General features: G+C 34.6%; 1 long non-coding RNA gene across 2 annotated transcripts in view; it reads right to left on the reverse strand.

Moving 5' to 3' along the window:
- Positions 10069 to 22332, reverse strand: part of LOC110257770 — a 163539-nt gene continuing 151275 nt past the window's right edge. For both annotated transcript variants that reach the window (XR_002340738.1, XR_002340737.1), the window contains exon 6: positions 10069 to 11642. This is a non-coding gene — a long non-coding RNA (uncharacterized LOC110257770). The remainder of the gene's footprint in view (positions 11643 to 22332) is intronic.

Here is a 22332-nt window from a genome sequence, read left to right on the forward strand (position 1 = left end):
CTGGAACAAGACAGGGATGCCCACTCTCACCACTGCTCTTCAACATAGTTTTGGAAGTCTTAGCCACAGCAATTAGACAAACAAAAGAAATAAAAGGCATCCATATAGGAAGAGAAGAGATCAAACTGTCACTGTATGCAGATGACATGATACTATACCTAGAAAACCCTAAGGAATCAACCCCAAAACTCCTTGAACTGATTAATAAATTCAGCGAAGTGGCAGGATATAAGATTAACATTCAGAAGTCAGTTGCATTTCTGTATACCAGCAATGAAACATTAGAAAAGGAATACAAAAATACGATACCTTTTAAAATTGTACCTCACAAAATCAAATACCTCGGAATACACCTGACCAAAGAGGTAAAGGACCTATATGCCGAGAACTATAAAACTTTAATCAAAGAAATCAAAGAAGATGTAAAGAAATGGAAAGATATTCCATGTTCCTGGATTGGAAAAATCAATATTGTGAAAATGGCCATCCTACCCAAAGCAATCTACAGATTCAATGCAATCCCTACCAAATTACCCATGACATTGTTCACAGAACTAGAACAAACAATCCAAACATTTATATGGAACCACAAAAGACCCAGCATCGCCAAAGCAATCCTGAGAAACAAAAACCAAGCAGGAGGCATAACTCTCCCAGACTTCAAGAAATACTACAAAGCCACAGTCATCAAAACAGTGTGGTACTGGTATCAAAACAGACAGACAGACCAATGGAACAGAATAGAGAATCCGGAAATAAACCCTGGCACCTATGGTCAATTAATCTTTGACAAGGGAGGCAGGAACATCAAATGGGAAAAGGAAAGTCTATTCAGCAAGCATTGCTGGGAAACCTGGACAGCTGTATGCAAAGCAATGAAACTAGAACACACCCTCACACCATGCACAAAAATAAACTCCAAATGGCTCAAAGACTTAAATATACGACAAGACACCATCAAACTCCTAGAAGAAAACATAGGCAAAACACTCCCTGACATCAACATCATGAATATTTTCTCAGGTCAGTCTCCCAAAGCAATAGAAATTAGAGCAAAAATAAACCCATGGGACCTCATCAAACTGAAAAGCTTTTGCACAGCAAAGGAAACCAAAAAGAAAACCAAAAGACAACTTACAGAATGGGAGAAAATCGTTTCAAATGATGCAACTGACAAGGGCTTAATCTCTAGAATATACAAGCAACTTATACAACTCAACAGCAAAAAAGCCAATCAATCAATGGAAAAATGGGCAAAAGACCTGAATAGACATTTTTCCAAGGAAGACATACAGATGGCCAACAAACACATGAAAAAATGCTCAACATCGCTGATTATAAGAGAAATGCAAATCAAAACTACCATGAGATATCACCTCACACCAGTCAGAATGGCCATCATTAATAAATCCACAAATAACAAGTGCTGGAGGGGCTGTGGAGAAAAGGGAACCCTCCTGCACTGCTGGTGGGAATGTAAACTGGTACAGCCACTATGGAGAACAGTTTGGAGATACCTTAGAAATCTATACATAGAACTTCCATATGACCCCGCAATCCCACTCTTGGGCATCTATCCGGACAAAGCTCTACTTAAAAGAGACACATGCACCCGCATGTTCATTGCAGCACTATTCACAATAGCCAGGACATGGAAACAATCCAAATGTCCATCGACAGATGATTGGATTCGGAAGAGGTGGTATATATACACAATGGAATACTACTCAGCCATAAAAAAGGATGACATCATGCCATTTGCAGCAACATGGATGGAACTAGAGAATCTCATACTGAGTGAAATGAGCCAGAAAGACAAAGGCAAATACCATATGATATCACTTATAACTGGAATCTAATATCCAGCACAAATGACCATCTCCTCAGAAGAGAAAATCATGGACTTGGAGAAGAGACTTGTGGTTGCCTGATGGGAGGGGGAGGGAGTGGGAGGGATCGGGAGCTTGGGCTTATCAGACACAACCTAGAATAGATTTACAAGGAGATCCCGCTGAATAGCATTGAGAACTTTGTCTAGATACTCATGTCGCAACAGAAGAAATGGTGGGGGAAAAAAGTGTAACTGCAATGTATACATCTAAGGATGACCTGACCCCCTTGCTGTACAGTGGGAAAATAATAAAAAAAAAAAAAAAACTTTAGAATAGATTTACAAGGAGATCCTGCTGAATAGCATTGAGAACTATGTCTAGATACTCATGTTGCAACAGAAGAAAGGGTGTGAGAAAAACTGTAATTGCAATGTATACAAGTAAGGATAACCTGACCCCCTTGCTGTACAGTGAGAAAATAAAAAAAAAAAAAAAAGGAAAAAGAAAAAAAAAAAAAAAAAGACTTCTCCCAGACCTTGGAAACCACATTATATGGGTAAAATGGAAAAATGATCCAGCAGAAAAATGCCTGGTCCTGGGAACTTTCATAGGCCATACTTGTGGCCCTAAAAAGTGCGCGCACACACACACAATGCCCTTGGTATTTTGATAGGGACTGCACAGAATCTGAAGATTTTCTGTGTTGTGTGTACATTTTAATAATATCAATTCTTCTGATCCTTGAACATAGTATATCTTTCCATTTATTTGGATCATCTTCAATCTCCTTCATCAACGTATTACAGTTTTCAGAGTATAAGACTTTCACCTCTTTGGTTCAGTTCACTCCTAAGTATTTTATTCTACCTGATGTAATTGTAAATGGGATTGTTTTCTTTCTGATAGTTCATTATTAGTATATAGAGAGGTAATGATAGATTTATGTATGTTAATCTGATGTCCTGAAACTTTACTGATTTCCTTTATTAGTTCTAATAATTTTTTTGTGGACACTTTACGGTTTTTATATATAGTATCATGTTATCTTCAAATAATGACAAATTGACTTCTTCTCCTCCCAATTTGGATTTTTTTTATGTCTTTTTCTTGCTTTGGATAGAACTTCCAATATTACATTAAATAAAAGTAGTGAGAGTGGGCATGATACTGGGAATTCTAGACACTGCAATAATGCAAGAAAAAGAAATAAAAGTCATACAGGTTGAAAAAATAAAACTATCTCCAATGACATATGGAATGAGTATCTATATAGAAAATGTCACATGTCCTACTAAAAACTACTAAAACTAATAAGTTGGTACAGCAATGTCCCAACATACAAGATAAATACATCTCTATAAACTAATAATAACTCTAAAGAATCCAAAATTAAATAACAATACTATTTATTAGCAGTCTAAAGAAAATGAGGTAGGTGTGCACTTAACTAATCATGTATCTTAATTCTTAAAATTTTTAAATGTTGAGAAAAAAATTCAAAGACTCTAAATAAATGAGGTACACTGTGTTCATGGATTAAAAGGCTCAACATAGTAAAGATGACAATTTACCCCAAATTATTCCACAGGTTTTTTGATCCCCTCTTAAATTCAAGAAACGATTTTTGTAGACATAGACAAGTTTTTTTTCTAGACTTTATATGAAAAGGCATAGGCACCAAAATAGATAAAAACAATCTTTATAAAGGAGAATAAAATGGGGAGAATCACTTTGGTATTAAGATAATATGGTTTTAGGCAAGGAACAAACACAGAGATAAATAGAACAAAATGGAGGACCCACAAATAGAAACACAGTAGATGCTCAACTGATTGGCAGAAGTGCAAATCAATTAAATTATGGTACTGATACAACTGGAATAAATAACAACCTACATCTTATATATTGAAGAAAATGTACTCAATATGTATTATCAACTTGAATATAAAGTGTAAAACTATAAAAGTTTTAGAAGACAGAATATTTGGTGGATCTAGGGTTAGGCAAAGACTTATGAGACTTGACTGAAAGGAAAATTGACAAATTGGATTGTTTCAATATTAAAATATTTTGTTTTTTGAAAACTCATATGAAGAGGATGATGAACTGAGAGAATATATTTAGAAATAGGCACAGAACTGAGAGAAAATATTTAGAAACGAAATTCCTAAAAATGGACTAGTGTCTAGAATATATAAAGAACTTTCAATGATGATTTCACAAAAAAAAAAAAAAAGGATGTAAAGAGGAACTCCAGGACTCTGTTCCTCCACAGAAACAGATATATGATAATTATCACTGAAAAAAATCATTTTTTCAGGACTCTTAAATCTAATCAAAATGTGTAACAAACAGGTAAATGATTCACAAAGAAACTACTCATTGTAGTAAGAAGGAACTACAGCATTTTAAATTTCCTACTTACAATTTCCACTTTCTTAAATAGCTTGAACCCATAAAAGGAAATAAAGAACAATAGTAAAATTTTATTTAGTATATAGCTAAATATAAAAGACATTTTTTCATTTCTGATATATACCTCCTCTTTTTAATTGACAATTGCATAAAACAAACAACAAATATGAATGTGTCAATAAGCAAATGCTATATCAAAATATAAATTATTACAATAACATAAAGGTATGGAGCTATAAAGGATCAGAGTTTTATATATTGGAAGTAACTTGGTAGTAAGTTGAACTGGAATGTCGTAAGTTCAGATGGTATTTTAACTTTCAGGGTAACCACTAAACAATTAAATATACAGAAAAAAAGAAGAGAATCCCTCTAGAGGAAAATAACAATCACAAGAAAATAAAGAATCAATGGATTAATCGAGAAGCATAGGAGATATGACATATAGAAAACAAAGAGCAAAATTGCAGAGGTAAGTCCTTCTTTATCAGTAATTATTTAAAATATAAAAGGATTAAAGTCACCATGAAAAGGCTGAGGCATGTAGAATGGATTAAAAAATACATGATCCAAATATATGTTGTCTACAACAGACTCATTTCACATCCAAAGACAAAGATTTTGAAAGAGAAAAAAAGTCTTCCATTCCTACCCACTCTAGAAACAAAATAAACAGTATTTGTAGCTTGCTATTCATAGTTTAATTTTTAACAATTTTATAATTAGATATATTTGAAAAATGTAATTGACTAATTTGGTAATTAAATTCTATGACGTAGTCAATATTTAAATATAATAAAATCTTAAATACCTTTTTAAAGTAAATACAAAGTAAATTATTCAGCATAATAAATATTTTTATCCAATAAACATGGAAATTCTCAAGGATAGATCACATGCTAAATTACATACCATCTCAACAAATTTAAAAAGATTGAAACTCATACAAAGTGTTTTCTTTCACCACAATTGTATGAGACTAAAAATTAATAACAGAAGGAAAACTGGATGATTCACAACTATGTTCTAATTAAACAAAACATTCTTGGACACCCAGTGGGTCCAGAAGTAAATTAAAAGTGGCATTGGAAAATACCTTGAGATAAATAGAAATAAAAACAGAACATAACAACCATATGAGATACCACAAAGGCAGTACTCAGAAGTAAATTAATAGCTATAAACACCAAAACTAAAAAAGAAGATAGACCCTAAATAAGTAATCTAACTTTACGCTACAAAGGACTGAAAAAATAGGAGCAAGCTAAATGCAAAGCTAAGAAAAGGACATAATAAATATTATAGGGTAGATAAAACAGAAGAGAAAAACGAGAGAGAAAGTCAACAGAAACAAAAGTTAATTCTTTGAAAAGAGCAACAAAACTGAGAAAAGTTTGGCTACAGTACTTTCAAAAAACAGAGAAATACCATATTACTAAAATAAGAAATTTAAGTGGGAATATTATTACAGACTTTACTGAAATAAAGAAAAATATTTGTAAGAGAGTACTATGAAAAATTCTAAGCAAACAAGTCAAATATCATAGGTAAAATGAACAAATTCCTAGAAACACACAAACTACCAAAATTGGCACAAGAGGAAACTGAAAATCTTACCAGACCTATAACAAATAAATTGAATCAGTAATCAAATTCCTCCTAACATTGAAAAATCTACAGCCAGGTAACTTCATTGGTATATTCTACCAAAAAGCTAAAGAATTGATACCAATTATTTTCAAACTCTTCCAAAAAATATGAAAGGGGGTATTATGAACTAAAATCTGTGTCCCCCTAAAATTCGTATGTTAGAGTTCCCATCGTGCTGCAGTGGAAATACATCTAACTAGTATGCATGAGGAAGTGGGTTTGATCCCTGGCCTCACTCAGTGGGTTGGGGATCTGCCTTTGCTGTGAGCTGTGGTGTAGGTCACAAATGTGGCTTGGATCCCATTTTGCTATGGCTGTGGTGTAGACTGGCAGCTGTAGTTCTGGTTCAATCCCTAGCTTGGGAACTTCCATATGCCATGGTATGGCTCTAAAAAAGAAAAAAAATATACAAACAAAAATTAATATGTTGAGGCTCTAACACCTAATGTGATGGTATTGGAAGATGAAGTAATTAAGATTAGAAGAGGTCGCGAGGGCAGAATCCTCATAGTAATATCAGTGCCCTTATAGTAAGAGATACCAGAGAGCTTGATCTTTCTGCCACCATGCATGTAAAAAGAAGAGATTTTTCAACACAGAGAGAAGTTGGTCATCTTCAAGCCAGGATGAGAAGTTTCACCAAAACTAAACTATAATGGCATTCCAATCTTGGACTTCTAGTCACCAGATAAGAAAATAAACTTATACTGTTTAAGCCACCCAGTCTAGGGTAATTTATTATGGCAATCCAAGTTGAATAAAACAGCAGGGGTTACTTCTTAATTGCTTCCAAAATGTAAGGAGTACCTTGATACCAAAGCCAGATATAAACATCACAAGAAAATAAAACAATAGACAAATGTATATTTGTCTACAATATCTTCCACAAAATTGTAGGAAACTGAATCCAGCACTATATTGAGAGGATTATACATCAGAACCAAAAGGGATTTATTACAAAAATTTAAGAATCAATCAATATAATAAATCACATTAATAGAAAGATGAAGAAAACATACATTTTCATCTCAATTCTTGCATAAAAAAACATTTGACAAAATATTCAATATTTTTCCATGATAAAATGATGTAACAAAAATTAATTAATAAAAAGGAACTTCCTCGACTTGATGTAGGGAATTTATGAGAAGTCCACAGACAACATTATCTTCAATGGTGAAGGCTGATACTTACCTTCTAAGATCAGGTGGAACACTATTAGCACTTCTATTTATTGTACTGAAGTCCCAGCCAGATTGACTCTTAGGCTAGGAATTAGGATGTTTAAAATATAAACGTTTCTTTGTATAGAAAGGAAAGCATAATTTAATGACAGAATTAATATTTATAGATGGTTATTATGTAGTGAGCCCTGTTAACCATTCCAGGAAGCCTAACAGATTAAAATTGCAATCAGATAGCATTGAAACAACTTCTTTGGTTGAAAAAGAAAAATTAGTTGTATAAGTAAAGTATGTTTTTCATCTTAAAAAATAATAAGTAATATAGACCAAGTACTTAAATAAATTTTACTATTTACTTAGTTCAGTTAAGATTTTGGCATAATGTAGTATATATTTTTGAATTTTTGTCTAATAAACCTAACTTTAATTTTGTCACCTCAGTAGTTTCCTTCTAAGCCCATATGTTATCCTGGTTCATTTTTAAATCTGAATATTGATTTAAATTTAATTATGCACAATTATTTATAAACAGTCTGACACATCAATCTTTCAGTTATCCTGATTTCAAGAGGACTATAGATTCCAAAATGGCTGAGAAGATATATGTCTCAATAAGTAATGAACCACAGTTGCATATGAAGTTAAGTAACATTCCCTGAAGTAGGGTCATAAGTTCCCTTCCAAACACAGTGTAAGCAATGTGAACACCTTATGGTTTACTCAAAACAGACAAGGTCAGATAAGATCAGTAACAGAGCCATTATGATGGTGGCTTCTAATTCCATCATATGAGAAATTAGTTCTTTCTAATTATCTGGCCCAATATTAAAAATCATTAAGGCATCAAATTACATAAAAATATAAGGAATGGCCTTTTCCTTTCTTTAACATTTTACCAGGAGTAATATTACTGTAATGATACTTTTTACTGAGTTGCACTTACATCTTTTACAAATTGCTTTTATCTATTCCCAGCTTCCTTATAACAACAACAAGCAATCCAATGCAGAAATTATCCAATAATCAATCAATAAGAACTTAATGAATATCTGCTGTGTACCCTGCATTGTGTTAGGTGCTCTGGGTGTTATAAAGAAATATAAATATAATACTAAAATCCATACTAATAGGAGACATTTAAGTGGTGTTTTGTAACCAATAGACCATTTTCTATTACACCTTGTTTTAACTATGACTCAACTGGGACCACTTTTGATTCTGGACTAAAAAGAACAAACCATCTTTCATGGAAGTTTATTATCTGTACACCTTTCAAGGTAAAACTATAATTACACTTTCAGAGTAATTCAACATATTTCTACACACACACACACACACACACACATACTCAGTAGGGAAAAAATGTGTATAAAAATAAGAGATTAGAATGGTTCATACAAGCTTATTATATTTTCCTAATAAATATCTAGAGAATAAAGTTAACTTTTCCCTGGAAGTAAATATACTTACCTAAAAGTACATTGAGAGGTATATAATTAAAACAAAATTTGTAGATAATATAGTTAATGTATTCAAAATTCATTATTTTAGAATGTTACTATATGTCATTTCTCAAAACAATACCATTACAACATAATGATTTCTAAAATATCTTAATTTAAATTTGTTAAACCTTAGTGGAAAAAACAGATTCCTTTAACAACTAATGCTTTCTTCACAAACTCAGTTAAAATGAGTCTAGCTTTCTCCAGTTAAATGTTAAATGAATTAAGGAAGGAGAGTATCCTTTAGGTTTACCATGATAACCACATGTCAGAGTCAGGGATATCTTATGGTAGACTACACAAAACATCCATGAAATACAGAATTAATATATGCATTGCAGAGAGTTGAACTAAGTCAAGAAATAGATATAATTTTACCTTAAACTTTTGCAAACACTAATATTTTTATGGTGATGATTGCTGACAAAAGATGTATCTTCATTTGTTCCATAAATTTCCATTAGTGCCTCCTACCATCTTCAAGAGTATGCATTAGTCACAGAATTGTTGCAATTCAATGTCAACACTACTTTTTGTGAAAATAGCAACTTAAGTAGTTATGCAATAGCTATAGCTAACTGAAATATGAATATTGCCCGTTTGTACCACTGCTCTTCAGATCTGCTACATGATTGTTAATGTTCAAAACAGTGCAGTAATTGAATCATAGAACATTGGCTACGTGATTACTATGACCATAAACTGTCATGCAATGAAACTACACGAACTAAAATCCCAAACTCAGAGTTTATAAAGCAAAATTATATCATACATTTTGCTCTCTATACCCTCTACCTTAAAAAGCCTATAACGATGATGGCCACATTGTATGAAGAAAATACTCATGAAACTGTTTAATTTCATGGAGGCTTTAAAATATTGCTGTTAATGAAATCATTGCTAGACTCATTTCCCACTATTTCTTGCCTATGTCACTTCCTCAAATCAATTCTCTCATGTCCTTCTCCTACACCTCAAATTTTAGACTTAATCAGACTATAACTTGAAATAACTTTGACTTCCTACTCCCTCCTGTGGTGACTTAGTTTAGAGTACTATGTGATTGCGTGTGTGTGTGTGTGTGTGCTCTACATCATTTTGGCATGATGTGGTTCATTGGTTAACAAGTCACAAGCTACCAGGATATAGTGTGAAATGAAAAAAATCCAAAATCAAAAGTGCATTTTACTCTTTGTATTAAAAAAAATAGGGGATATAAAAAAACAAACAGGACTTCCCATTGTGGTTCAGCAGTAATGAATTCGACTAGTATCCATGAGGACATGAGTTTGATCCCTGGCCTCACTCAGTGGGTTAATGGATCTGGTGCTGCCATGAGCTGTGGTGTAGGTCACAGATACAGATTGGATCTGATGTGCTGTGGCTGTGGCGTAAGCTGACAGCTGCAGCTCCAATTCGACCCCTAGCATGGGAACTTCCATATGCCACAGGTGTGGCCCTAAAAAGATACAATGTGCAAAAGATATACAAGAAAGATATGTATATTAGAAACTGAATAGATTGGTTACCCAAATATGGCATGTGGAAAGAAACTGGCAAGAAGGGAGGGACTGGAATTGTATAGCAGGGATTAGGAGAAATGTCGCTTTAGAGAACTTGACTCTTGGAACCATTATTGCTTTCTATACACTTCAAATGCTAAATATATAAAAATAATTAAAACCAATCAAGATTGAGAGGAAGGACTCAAATGGAATTCAAACACTCAGAAAAAAACTAAATTATTATTTATAAATAAACCAATCACACTAAAGGAACCAGGTAGAAAATAAGTGATGTAACTATAACATACATGTACCTATAGATTGTAGATAATGAAATCCCAGTAACAATGAGAATAACTAGCACCCACATCTTGGTCTTTTAATGCTATTCTCCAATATAAGAAATCAAATTGAAGTCTAAGATAGGAAGAACGCAAGATGGGCCAGAAATAATTTGTGCTTCCAAGAAAGTAAGAAAAGTTTCAAAATTAGGGCCCATCAAAAGATACAGGAGAAACTACTGGTTTTGCTACATGGGATAGATTCTTCCCACTAAAGTATAATTATAAACCTTATAAATATCACTACAGTCAACCAAAAGAAAATCCTGAAAGGTTGAAAGAAGAAGGTAGAATGTCTAAGGGCCCAAGGATTGGAGAAAGAACATAGCAGCAGTGAGTCTAAGGATGCCTGACCTAAGAGCAGAAGGATGTATAGGCCCAGAGACTCCTGATAGTTAACATAGCAACAAAACATAGCAATGAGCTCAGGTGTGGCCATTCTTAACCAGGATGTAATGAAAGTTTTGCCAAGAACACCAGGAAAACCCAGGAACAATGGCGAGACAAATCGATTGCTAATCAACTGAAAATAAGTGGCTGGAAGAAACACTCTCCTTCCTTTAAACATCTGAGATCCCACTTCCCCTGCCTAGAGGCACTGGCCAGGCAGCTGGCAGTACCTGCACATTCAAGGGTGATCCTGTCATAAAAAGTAACCAACTCCACAAGCCTCATCATCTCCACCAGTCTGAGACTCCAATTCCCTATCTAGAGACACCAGGAAGCCAGACGGTTCAAACAAAATGGTCACCAACATTATTTATAAGCCCCCAGACCTAGACAAACTCTTATAGGTCAGAGAAGAGCTTTCATCAACTAGAGACATTCAACAAGGATTTCCTGACAAAACAAATGTCTGGGACACAAATTACTCTTCATTCCTGCAGGCTTGATTATCCTTTATCTGACCTAGAAACACCACATGGCCAGGTAGCTGAATATTACCGGCAGAGTAAACCAGCCTAAGCAGGTGTCTGGCCTGAGAAGCATTATTTATATCCATGGGGAAGAGAATCCTTACATCCACCTAGACACAAAGTAGCAAAATAGCACTAAAAGGAGGTATTTGCCACAACCGACATCTAGCCCTGGAGGTATTTTTGTCCCTGTAAGCTGAGGACTCTCTTCACTCACCTGGGGTACTAGATGGCCAGACGTGGAGAGGCTCCTTCTACACGCACAGGCTGCACCAGCAGGGGCCAATGAGAGGCTGCAAAGAATCATTATAAACAAATCAAAACACAACAGAATTAGAAAGACTCCAAAGATTAAACTATCACTTGATCCACAGCCCACTAAATACGTCATAACCTACATGCTAAACCTAAGCTGGCTGATAAAATAAGTCAGACAGAGAAAGACAAATACTGTATAATCTCAATGATATGCGGAATCTAAAAACTGAAACCTTAAAAACAAAGAGTAGATGGATGATATGCAGGAAGGAGAGAGGTGGGGAAAATGAGTATGGTGGCCAAAGGGAAAAAACTTGCATTTATAAAATAAATAAGATGGAATCACCTAATGTAGAGATCGGTGACTGTAGTTAATAATTTTCTATTGCATACTTGAAAATATCTAAACAAGATTTTGAAAGTTTACATTCCAAACAACAGTGCAGTAGGGTTGCTTTTTCTCCACACCCCCTCCAGCTTTTGTTATTTGAGGACTTATTAATGATGGCCAGTCTGACTGGTGTGAGGTGGTATCTCATGGTAGTTTTGATTTGCATTTCTCTAATAATCAGGGATGTTGAGCATTTTTTCATGTGCTTGTTGGCCATCTGTATATCTTCCTTGAAGAAATGCCTATTCAGGTCTTTGGCCCATTTTTCCATTGGGTTGTCGGCTTTTTTGCTGTTGAGTTGTATAAGTTGTTTGTATATTTCAGAGATTAGGCCCTTGTCCGCTGCATCATTTAAAACTATTTGCTCCCATTCTGTAAGTTGTCTTGTTTTCCTTTTGGTATCCTTGGCTGTGCAAAAGCTTGTCAGTTTGATTAGATCCCATTGGTTTAAATTTGCTTTTATTTCTGTTGCTTTGGGAGAATGACCTGAGAAAACATTTGTATGGTTGATGTCAGGAATGTTTTGCCTGTGTTCTCATCTAGGAGTTGGATGGCGTTTTGTCTTACGTTTAAGTCTTCAGCCATTTTGAGTTTATTTTGGTGCATGGTGTGAGGATGTGTTCTAGAGTCATTGATTTGCATACAGCTGTTCAGGTTTCCCAGCAATGCTTGCTGAATAGACTGTCTTTTTCTCATTTTATGTTTTTGCCTCCTTTGTCAAAGATTAATTGACCACAGGTGTCAGGGTTTATTTCCGGGTTCTCTATTCTGTTCCATTGGTCTGTCTGTCTGTTTTGGTACCAGTCCCACACTGTCTTGATGACTGTGGCTTTGTAAGATTGCCTGAAGTCTGGGAGAGTTATGCGTCCTGCTTGGTTTTTGTTTCTCAGGATTGCTTTGGCAATTCTGGGTCTTTTGTGGTTCTATATACATTTTTGGATTGTTTGCTCTAGTTCTGTGAAAAATGTCATGGATAATTTGATGGGGATTGCATTGAATCTGTAGATTGCTTTGGGTAGTATGGCCATTTTTACAATATTAATTTTTCCAACCCAGTGCATGGAATATCTTTCCATTTCTTTATATCTTCTTTAATTTCCTTGATTAATGTTTTATAGTTCTCAGCATATAAGTCCTTTAGCTCCATGGTCAGGTTTATTCCAAGGTATTTTATTTTTTGGGGTGCAATCATAAAAGGTATTATATTTTTGTATTCCCTTTCTAGTATTTCATTGTTAGTATACAGAAATGCAACTGATTTCTGAATGTTCATCTTATATCCTGCTACTTTGCTGAATTTGTAGATCAGCTCAAGTAGTTTTTGGTTGAGTCCTTAGAGTTTTCTATATACAGTATCATGTCATCTGCATACAGTGACAGTTTTACCTCTTCTCTTCCTATTTGGATGCCTTTTATTTCTTTTGTTTGTCTGACTGCTGTGGCTAGGACTTCCAATACCATGTTGAATAACAGTGGTGAGAGTGGGCATCCTTTGTAAGCTGGTACAACCACTATGGAGAACAGTATGGAGGTACCTTAGAAAACTATATATGGAACTACCATATGACCCAGCAATTCCACTCGTGGGCATATATCCTGACAAAACTCTCCTTAAAAAAGACACATGCACCCACATATTCATTGTAGCACTATTCACAATAGCCAAGACATGGAATCAACCCAAATGTCCACTGATAAATGATTGGATTAGGAAGTTGTTGTATATATACACAATGGAATACTACTCAGCCATATAAAAGGACAAAATAATGCAATTTGTGGCAACATGAATGGAACTAGGGACTCTCATCCTGAGTGAAGTAAGTCCGAAAGAGAAAGACAAATACCATATGATATCACTTATATCTGGAATGTAAGTTATGGCATAAAGGAAACTTTCCACAGAAAAGAAAATCATGGACTTGGAGAAGAGACCTGTTGTTGCCAAGGGGGGAAGGGGAGGGAGTGGGAGGGACTGGGAGCTTTGGATAAATAGATGCAGAATGTAACCTTCGGGATGGATTAGCAATGGGATCCTTCTGTTTAGCACTGGGAACTCTGTCTAGTCACTTATGATAGAACATGTAATGTGAGAAAAAAGAATGTATAAATGTAAGTGTAACTGGATCACCATTCTGTATAGTAGGAAAAAATACATATATAAATAAACGACAAAAAGATAAAATTATTGAAGTAAAAAAAATAAAAACATCTTGAAAGTTCTCACAAAAAGAGGTTAGGTATGGGCAAAAGGTATGAAGACATATTCCGCCAAACAGGATTTACGAATGGCATAAAGGAACAGAAGAAGTTGTGTAAGATTATTGGCTACCAGAAAATGCATATTAAAACCAATCAGACCCCACTAAACAGTTATGAGAATGGCTAAAATAAAAAAATATAGTAACAAAACCAAAAATGTTGGTGAGAATACAGAGAAAGTATATTGCTTATATGTTGCTTTTGGGAATATAAAATGGTTTATCAATTGTGGAAAATAGCTGTGTAATTTCTTTTAAAATAAAGCATGCAAAAGTTCCTGTTGTGGCTCACCAGTAATGAACCCAACTAGTATCCATGAAGACATGGGTTCAATCTCTGGCCTCGCTCAGTGGTTTAAGTATCCAGTGTTACTGTGACTGTGGTGTAAATCACAGACATGGCTTGGATCTGGCCTGTCTGTGGCTCTGGTATAGGCCAGCAGCTACAGCTTCGATTAGACTCCCTAGCCTGGGAACTTCCATATGCTGCATGTGTGTCCCTAAAAAGCAATAATAATAAATAAAACATGCAACTGCCAAACAATCTAGCAATTGAACTTCATTTCTCACAAACATGAAAACCCAAGTTTATTTAAAAAAAAATAAAAACTGGTACACAAATGTTCCTACTTCTAATAATTAAAACCTAGAATTAGCCCAGATGTCATTCAATAGGTAAATGGTTAAACATGTGGTATTCCCATTCCAGTTTGATGGTCAGTTTTCATGTGTCAAGTTGACTAGGCCACAAGGTGCCCAGATATTTGGTGAAGCATTATTTTGAGTGTGAATATGAAGGTGTTTCTGAATGAGATTAACATTTGAAATAATAGATTAATTAAAACATATTGTCGGAGTTCCCGTCGTGGCGCAGTGGTTAACGAATCCGACTAGGAACCATGAGGTTGCGGGTTCGGTCCCTGCCCTTGCTCAGTGGGTTAACGATCCGGCGTTGCCGTGAGCTGTGGTGTAGGTTGCAGACGTGGCTCGGATCCTGCGTTGCTGTGGCCCTGGCGTAGGCTGGTGGCTACAGCTCCGATTAGACCCCTAGCCCGGGAACCTCCATATGCCGCGGGACGGCCCAAGAAATAGCAACAACAACAACAACAACAACAACAACAACAAAAAAATCTCCAAAACCAGACTCAAATCTGCACACCCCCCCCGAAATCCTTTCACCATCATTCTAATCTCAATAAACTGCAAATCCATTTTAAAAAAAAAAAAAAACATATTGTCCACTCTAATGTGGGTAGGCCCGTTCAATCAGTTGAAAACCTGAATAAAACATAAAAGGCTAACCTTCCCACAAGTAAGAGTGAATTCCTCTGCCTGACCATCTTTTGAGCTATGATACTGATTTTTCTCTGCCTTTGGAATTAAACAAAAACACCAGCTCTTCCTGGGTCTTCAGCAGACAGGCCTATGGACTAGAATTACATCACTGGGTCTCCTAGTTCAGAGGCCTTCGAAATTGGACTAGATCTATACCATCCAGCTTTTGGACTGCATATTTGGGGACTTGTTAACTACTATAACTGCATGAGCCAATTCCTTATAATAAGTAAGTATGTCCTACCGTTTTTGTTTCCCTGGTGAACTTTGACTAGATTTTTGTACAGAGAGTGGTTCTAGAGGAACAGAAATTTAAGAATGAACTTTCTGATTTGGTTATGAGGTTTCTGGAATTGTCATTCTAATTTCATTAGATTTAAAGATGTTAGGGACAATTTCCAGTAGTAAAGAAAATACTGATAGTCCACGGTGAAATCCAGCACTGGAGGTGTGCAAAATATCACCATTGTATATTCCTAATCAACCACTTATAAGAAGCAAGGATCTATGTAACTGTGGAATATTTGGAATATTTTTTTCAATCTAGCAAATATGATGAAATTGGCTATTTTCTCCTAATGTTGCTAAACAAAGTGGGGAAATAAAAAAAAATTAAATTCATAGCTCAAGTGTTGTATAAATTATTTGAAATCTCTTTGTGCCCTGGTGAAAACATATTTCCTTTAGCTTCAGGTCTGAGGTTGCCAAAAAAATCAAATGCAGAACCTTATCCTGTGACTTGGTGAATAAAAATGGAGCTTGAAATCCCAGACTCAGAGGTTGTCTCCTGTTAAAGTGAGGGCATTGACTTGAGAGGAGTATGATCTTGAAAGTCGGGATATGGATGTAAGGAAAGTCATTGATGGAGCTGGGGATGTTAAGCCTCTTAGTGTCTTCTTTTGCCAGTGGAAAAGGCCTTTCTTTCCCTAGTGAAAGCAACCTCTCCACCCCTCTTCTGATAGGATTAACCCTGGATTTCCTGAAGAAGCTTTAATATTGCTAGGCAAGACACTGCTGTGTTTCCTGAGGACCTAGCTCCAACAGTTTGCTTTGCTTCTAGACTTATAACTAGACTCAAGTCCCAGCAGGCCCTTAAAGTTGAGTTATAAAGTATGACCCATGAGGAAGTATACTATATCCAAAAAGAAGTACTTGAGTTTTCTAATTTCTGCAGATGGAAATCTAGGTAACATGTATAGTGATAGATAATAACAGTGTGAGATAATGGTAGAAGGAACAAAAAGTTGAATCAGGCTGAATGTATTGATAAAGGCTCACTAAAAACCCTGACTAATATACTACAGAACACTACTCAACAAAAAAGCAGCAGGAACTGCTGATGCATATAACAATTTAGATGATTATCCAGGAAATTATGCTGAAAGAAATAAGCCAGTCTTAAAAGTTTGCATACAGTTTGAGTACATTTATTTAACATACTTGAAATGATAAAATTAGGGAAATGGAGAAGAGAGTAGTACATAGGGGTTACAGAGACAGGATGTTTGGACGTAGAGAAGTCTTAAAAGGGCAATAGCATGGAAACTTATGATTATGTAACTCTTCTGTATCCTGACTCAATATAAATACCTACACATGTGAGAAAACTCTATAGAATTAAATACACAAACATATAAACACACAATTATAGAAATGAGAACAAGCAAATCTAAATAAATCTGAACAAAACCAATGTCAATATTCTGGTTGTAATACTGTAATATATTTTTGCAAAATGTTACCATCAGGATTAACTGTGTAGAGGGTACATGGGATTTCTCTATATTATTTCATAAAATTACATGTGAATTAATCTGTAATTTTTCCAAAATAAAGATTTTAGTTTTAAAAAATGAAAAAAGCACACACTAAAATAAAACTCAACATCAACCAGAAGAGGCTAATGGCTAAAGCAAGAAAAATCCGAAGAACAAAATAAAATAATTATAGTATTGAATTTTAACCTATACAGTAAATATCCATAAGTCCCCAATATCCATAATTTTACACACACACACACATAAACACACTATACATTCATACTGGAAAGGAGAGTGCTCTTCCTTACAATAGACATCAAGTTAATAAATGAAGAAAAGAGGGAGATAGAGAATTACCATTAGTAACACCACAGTAATCTCAAAATATCACCCCCAAGATATTTATCAACTGTTATGTAAAATATAGACACCAACTTACTCAAGTGAGCAAGGTTAATATCACCAGTAATAATACATGTGGACATCATGAACTCCATTGAGAAAGACATAATATAATTTGTGTGGTATTCTTACCAAAAATAAATAACTTCTAATTATTAGAAAAACCTAAATTAAGAGACCTTCTACCAAATAAGAGATTTTTTTTCTTGTCCTTCAAAATTGATAAAAGTCATGAAACCCATGGGCAAATTAAAGAACCGTTACAGGTTGGAGGAGAGTAAGGAGAAATAACAACCAAATGCAATCTGGGATCCTGGATAGAACCCTGGTACAAATAAGAATGATGTGAGGAAATCTAGTGAAACAACCATGTCCAGAGTTGACAAGTGATAATACTGCAGTTAATAACCTATTAAATACATATTTATATAGTTAATAATAAAATAATAATAATAATGTAATAATACTGTACTAATGCCATCTATTTATTTTTGGTACATATACAGTAATTGTGTAAGAGATTACCATTAGAGGAAGGAGGATTAAGGATAGAAGAACAGCTGGTACCATTTTTTATTGCTCTAGATGTATAAAATAAGTTATAAATTTAAAATGAGTTACCGTATTCTTAATAATCTCTAATTTGATTTTGCTCTAATTTAGAAATCATTGTTTTATTATTTTCTGTCAGAATTTTAAGCTGAGGGATTGTATCACTTCTGTCTCCCTTTTCCTGATAAACCAACCATTCACATCCCTTTCCCTGACTCCATTCCCACAAGCAATGCTTCCTCTCCATACAGTTCATATTCTTCAGGGATTCATGTCTACATTTCATCCCTTGACCATAATAGTCAACGGCCAATGTGAAAGAATAAGACACAAGAAGGCATTTTTAGAGCCTTCTAATATGTCCTATTAACATGCTGGATGCTGTGGTTTAAAGCGGTAACATTTGGTAATATTACAGCCATTTCTGATAACATGAAGGGAAGTTGAATGAAAATGAGGCTGATCCACAGAGTAAGAGAGAGTCAGATAATTGCAAAGAATCTGAAGAACAGCCCTGATAATATTGCAGTACCTAAAACTAGATATAGCCCTAGAACATAGAGCCCCATTCATTCATACAATCTGATGAATTTCCTTTTTTAAAAAAATTAAGGCTAACTAGAGATGGATTTTGTGACTTGTAATATAATAACTCCTAAATGATAGTTCACATTATACATTATTACTGTATCTTACGAAGCATTGAACAGTGTTAGAATCTTTTTCACCACAGTGCAACTATAAATTAATTAGAGTTGGCATATAAAATGCAACCTATTTTTATCCTTGACCTTAGTATGTGTCAGACACTATACCATATGGTATGGGAGATACATAGATGAATGTGAAAGAGTTCCTGTTCTCTAGGAATGGCCAGTTAGCCACAGAATTTAACACACTTATACAAATAAGCATAAGGTATAAAATTATAAAGTCATAAGAAACTACAAATTAAATGCTATAAACTTTCAGAAAACTGTAGAATTATAATGGCTGAGTACATCAGGAAAGATCAAACAGGAGAGGTAGCATTTCAGCATGGTCTTGAGGAGTGAGGGTAACTGAGAAACATGGATATGGAGAAAGACAGTTAAATTATAGAGAAAAACATTGGCAAAATCTTAGAAATTTCCTTCAACAAGAGTATTTCAGCTAGTTTTTTTTTTCTTTTACATATATATAATAATTTTGTGTAAGATTTTAAGTAAAATGGGGGTTTCTATGTAATTTTTAAAATGTAGGATATCCGTGATGCAATTCAACCATCTTTTCTACATAAGAAAATAAATGCCTGAAAATGGGAGAGTGGCTTACACGAGGTCACTGGTTAGTGGCAGAATGGCTATTAATATGTGAGAATCAAAAGATAAAGAGAACAATGGCCATGTTTGGTTTTGAATCCTACTAATGTCGTTTACCAGATGTTTGGTCTTGAACTATTTACTAACATTTTTGAAGGACTCATGTTTTTATTTACATAAAGGGAATGATAACTATCTCACAGTGTTATTGAAATAGTGTCAATGTATATATAAATTCTTTAGTGTTCTGTCTGGAATGTGTTTTCTTCAAATAAATGAATGTATCTCCATAAAAATTCTCAACTGCTCATGAAATACACTTCTTTATATTAAGAAAAAAAATCCCAACAGGATCTTCGTTGCATAATCTAAACTGATTTATAAAATATGCTATTTAAGAAGAGCCAAATTTGAAAACCTGATTGGTCTAGGGAATGGTGAACAAGGACAATGCACCCATATATGGGATGGCCAAAAGGATAACCTATCATTTCTGAGGTGGCTTGGCATTAACTCTAGCACAATGAGTGGACAAAACCAACTCAATCAAAATATCTCTTAGGGGAATAACATATAAGCACTACTGTATAAAATAGATGATTAATGAGAACCTACTGTATAGCACAGGAAAATCTACTCAATAGTTTGTAACAAACTATATGGGAAAAAAGAATGGATATATGTATGACTGACTCACTTTTGCATACACCTGAAACTAATAAAACATTCTAAGTCAACTATACTCCAGTAAAATAAAAATAAAATAAAATAGATTTTTATGATTCCAAAAATATATCTCTTGGGAATTATAAATGCTAAATGAATAAAAAGTAGGTATATTACTCAGCTCAGGCTGCTGTTCTAAGTAGTAAGGAATAATGCTTCCTATTTTCTCTGAAGACCTGTGCATACCCAAATCTTAGAAATTCTGAGATCTGTTTTGACATTGTTGCAAATGAAATTATTTCTTCTATGACCTTGAAATAAATGTCAATCATTAAAGGTAATCTGTGATTTTATTTTCCTTCAAACGTGAATAATTACATCTTAACCCATGTGTTCTCACTAAATCGCACAAGTAGTAGAGGTGGTGGTGGTGGTAGTGGTAGTAGGAGGAGTAAAGTGCAAATAGGTAGCAGAAAGAATGGAGACAGTAGAATCAAGGTAATGTAAAGTAAAATGACAAATACTCGGCATGTCCCAGAAAAATGCATATGCTATCACTAATCTTCCCAGCTGCCCAGTAAGATAGGATTCATTTTTCAGATGAAGAAACTGAAGCTTAAGTAATAAAGTAAACTGTCTTTAAAATCATAAAGAGTAGAAGGAGAGTCATTTTTTCCCCAGCACATCACATTGCATGAGAAGTATTTCTCTACTTTTAGCTTTGTATGAGACTCAACTACACCAAAACTGGGCTTTTTCCTCCCTTGTTTACAAGAACTGTCCTCTTACCCCAAACTAAACTTTACTCTTATCACTTGTTTTCAAAGGCTATCATCCTGCATTAAGCTTCAGATCATTTGTGGTGAATCAAAGCCTAACAGATTACTCATTGCTAATTAAATAGCCTGATTCTGTCCACTGAAGCTAATGCATTAAAGTATTTAATGTTTGTTTGGTAAACTGCTTTACTAAATGCTCCTTTGACTTTTATTGGTAATAAACATTAAGCATTTATGGCCTGTGAAAGCAGCTTCCCACCCAGTTTATGCTGTTACTATTTGCAGTTTGTTAATGAAATAACACTAACTTCCTTCAAACCAAAAGTTGTTTTTTGTTCTCCTTTTAAATTTATTGTATGGCACGAAGAATAACTCACTAAAATTTAGATCAACTATGTTTTTACTAGTAGCCTTTCTATAAAGGAAATGATACTTTGCTAAAGCCAGAACATGTCAGGATTCAGTGACAAGGCTCCAGACCAGACATAGACCTAATTCCCTTTCTTTAGCTCTCACCCTCTCCCAGCTGTATTGTGGTCTCCCTTGGGTACCTATAGATTTAAGCACTAATAAAGCCAAAGAATTTTGACTTACTCATTTTTACCATGATTTTATTTCTTGTAATGTGAGTTTTCATTTAAATTTTCTGATACAGATTTCTTAAAGTCTGATTAATTTTCTTCAGGTTGAGCTCCTCCAGAAGGAAAGAATGCTATAAGAGTTTGAGACACATGAACAGTGTCTTGAGTCTTTGAAGACTAAATCTGAGTATTGGAGCATGCCCACTTACTGTAAACATAACTAATTCATTGATGAGTCTACTTAATGCAGTTTAAAAATTAAAATATTATATAGAAAGTACTAGTTAAGTCCAAGTTTCTCAACTCCTTATTTTGATTTCCTGACTGTTTTTGATCTTTCTGCTTCTTGGTTCAAAAATGTTGATCCTCTAATTATTGCTGAACATACTCAAAATGAGGAAAGAAGGCTAATTGCCAAAATGGCTGATTAATTCATTCATTGAGGCTAGCTGTGTCCCCAGTCACTCAATAGTCAGCAGCATCTAGGGATATTCTGACCTTTCAAGAAGCTACCTATAACATAAACTACAGATGAAAGGAAAGCACAATCCCTAATGTGCTGTGTCATGCTCAAAGAGAATGTCAAAAAAAACCCATGAAAACCAAATGCCTTGCTCTATAATTTGGTTAATTCAACATTTTTGAGCAGACAGACACACATTTGAAAAGCTTGTTTTACCTGTGTTTACATTATGGA

Source organism: Sus scrofa, chromosome X (genome assembly GCF_000003025.6).
Source record: "Sus scrofa isolate TJ Tabasco breed Duroc chromosome X, Sscrofa11.1, whole genome shotgun sequence".
Taxonomy (NCBI): Eukaryota; Metazoa; Chordata; class Mammalia; order Artiodactyla; family Suidae; genus Sus; species Sus scrofa.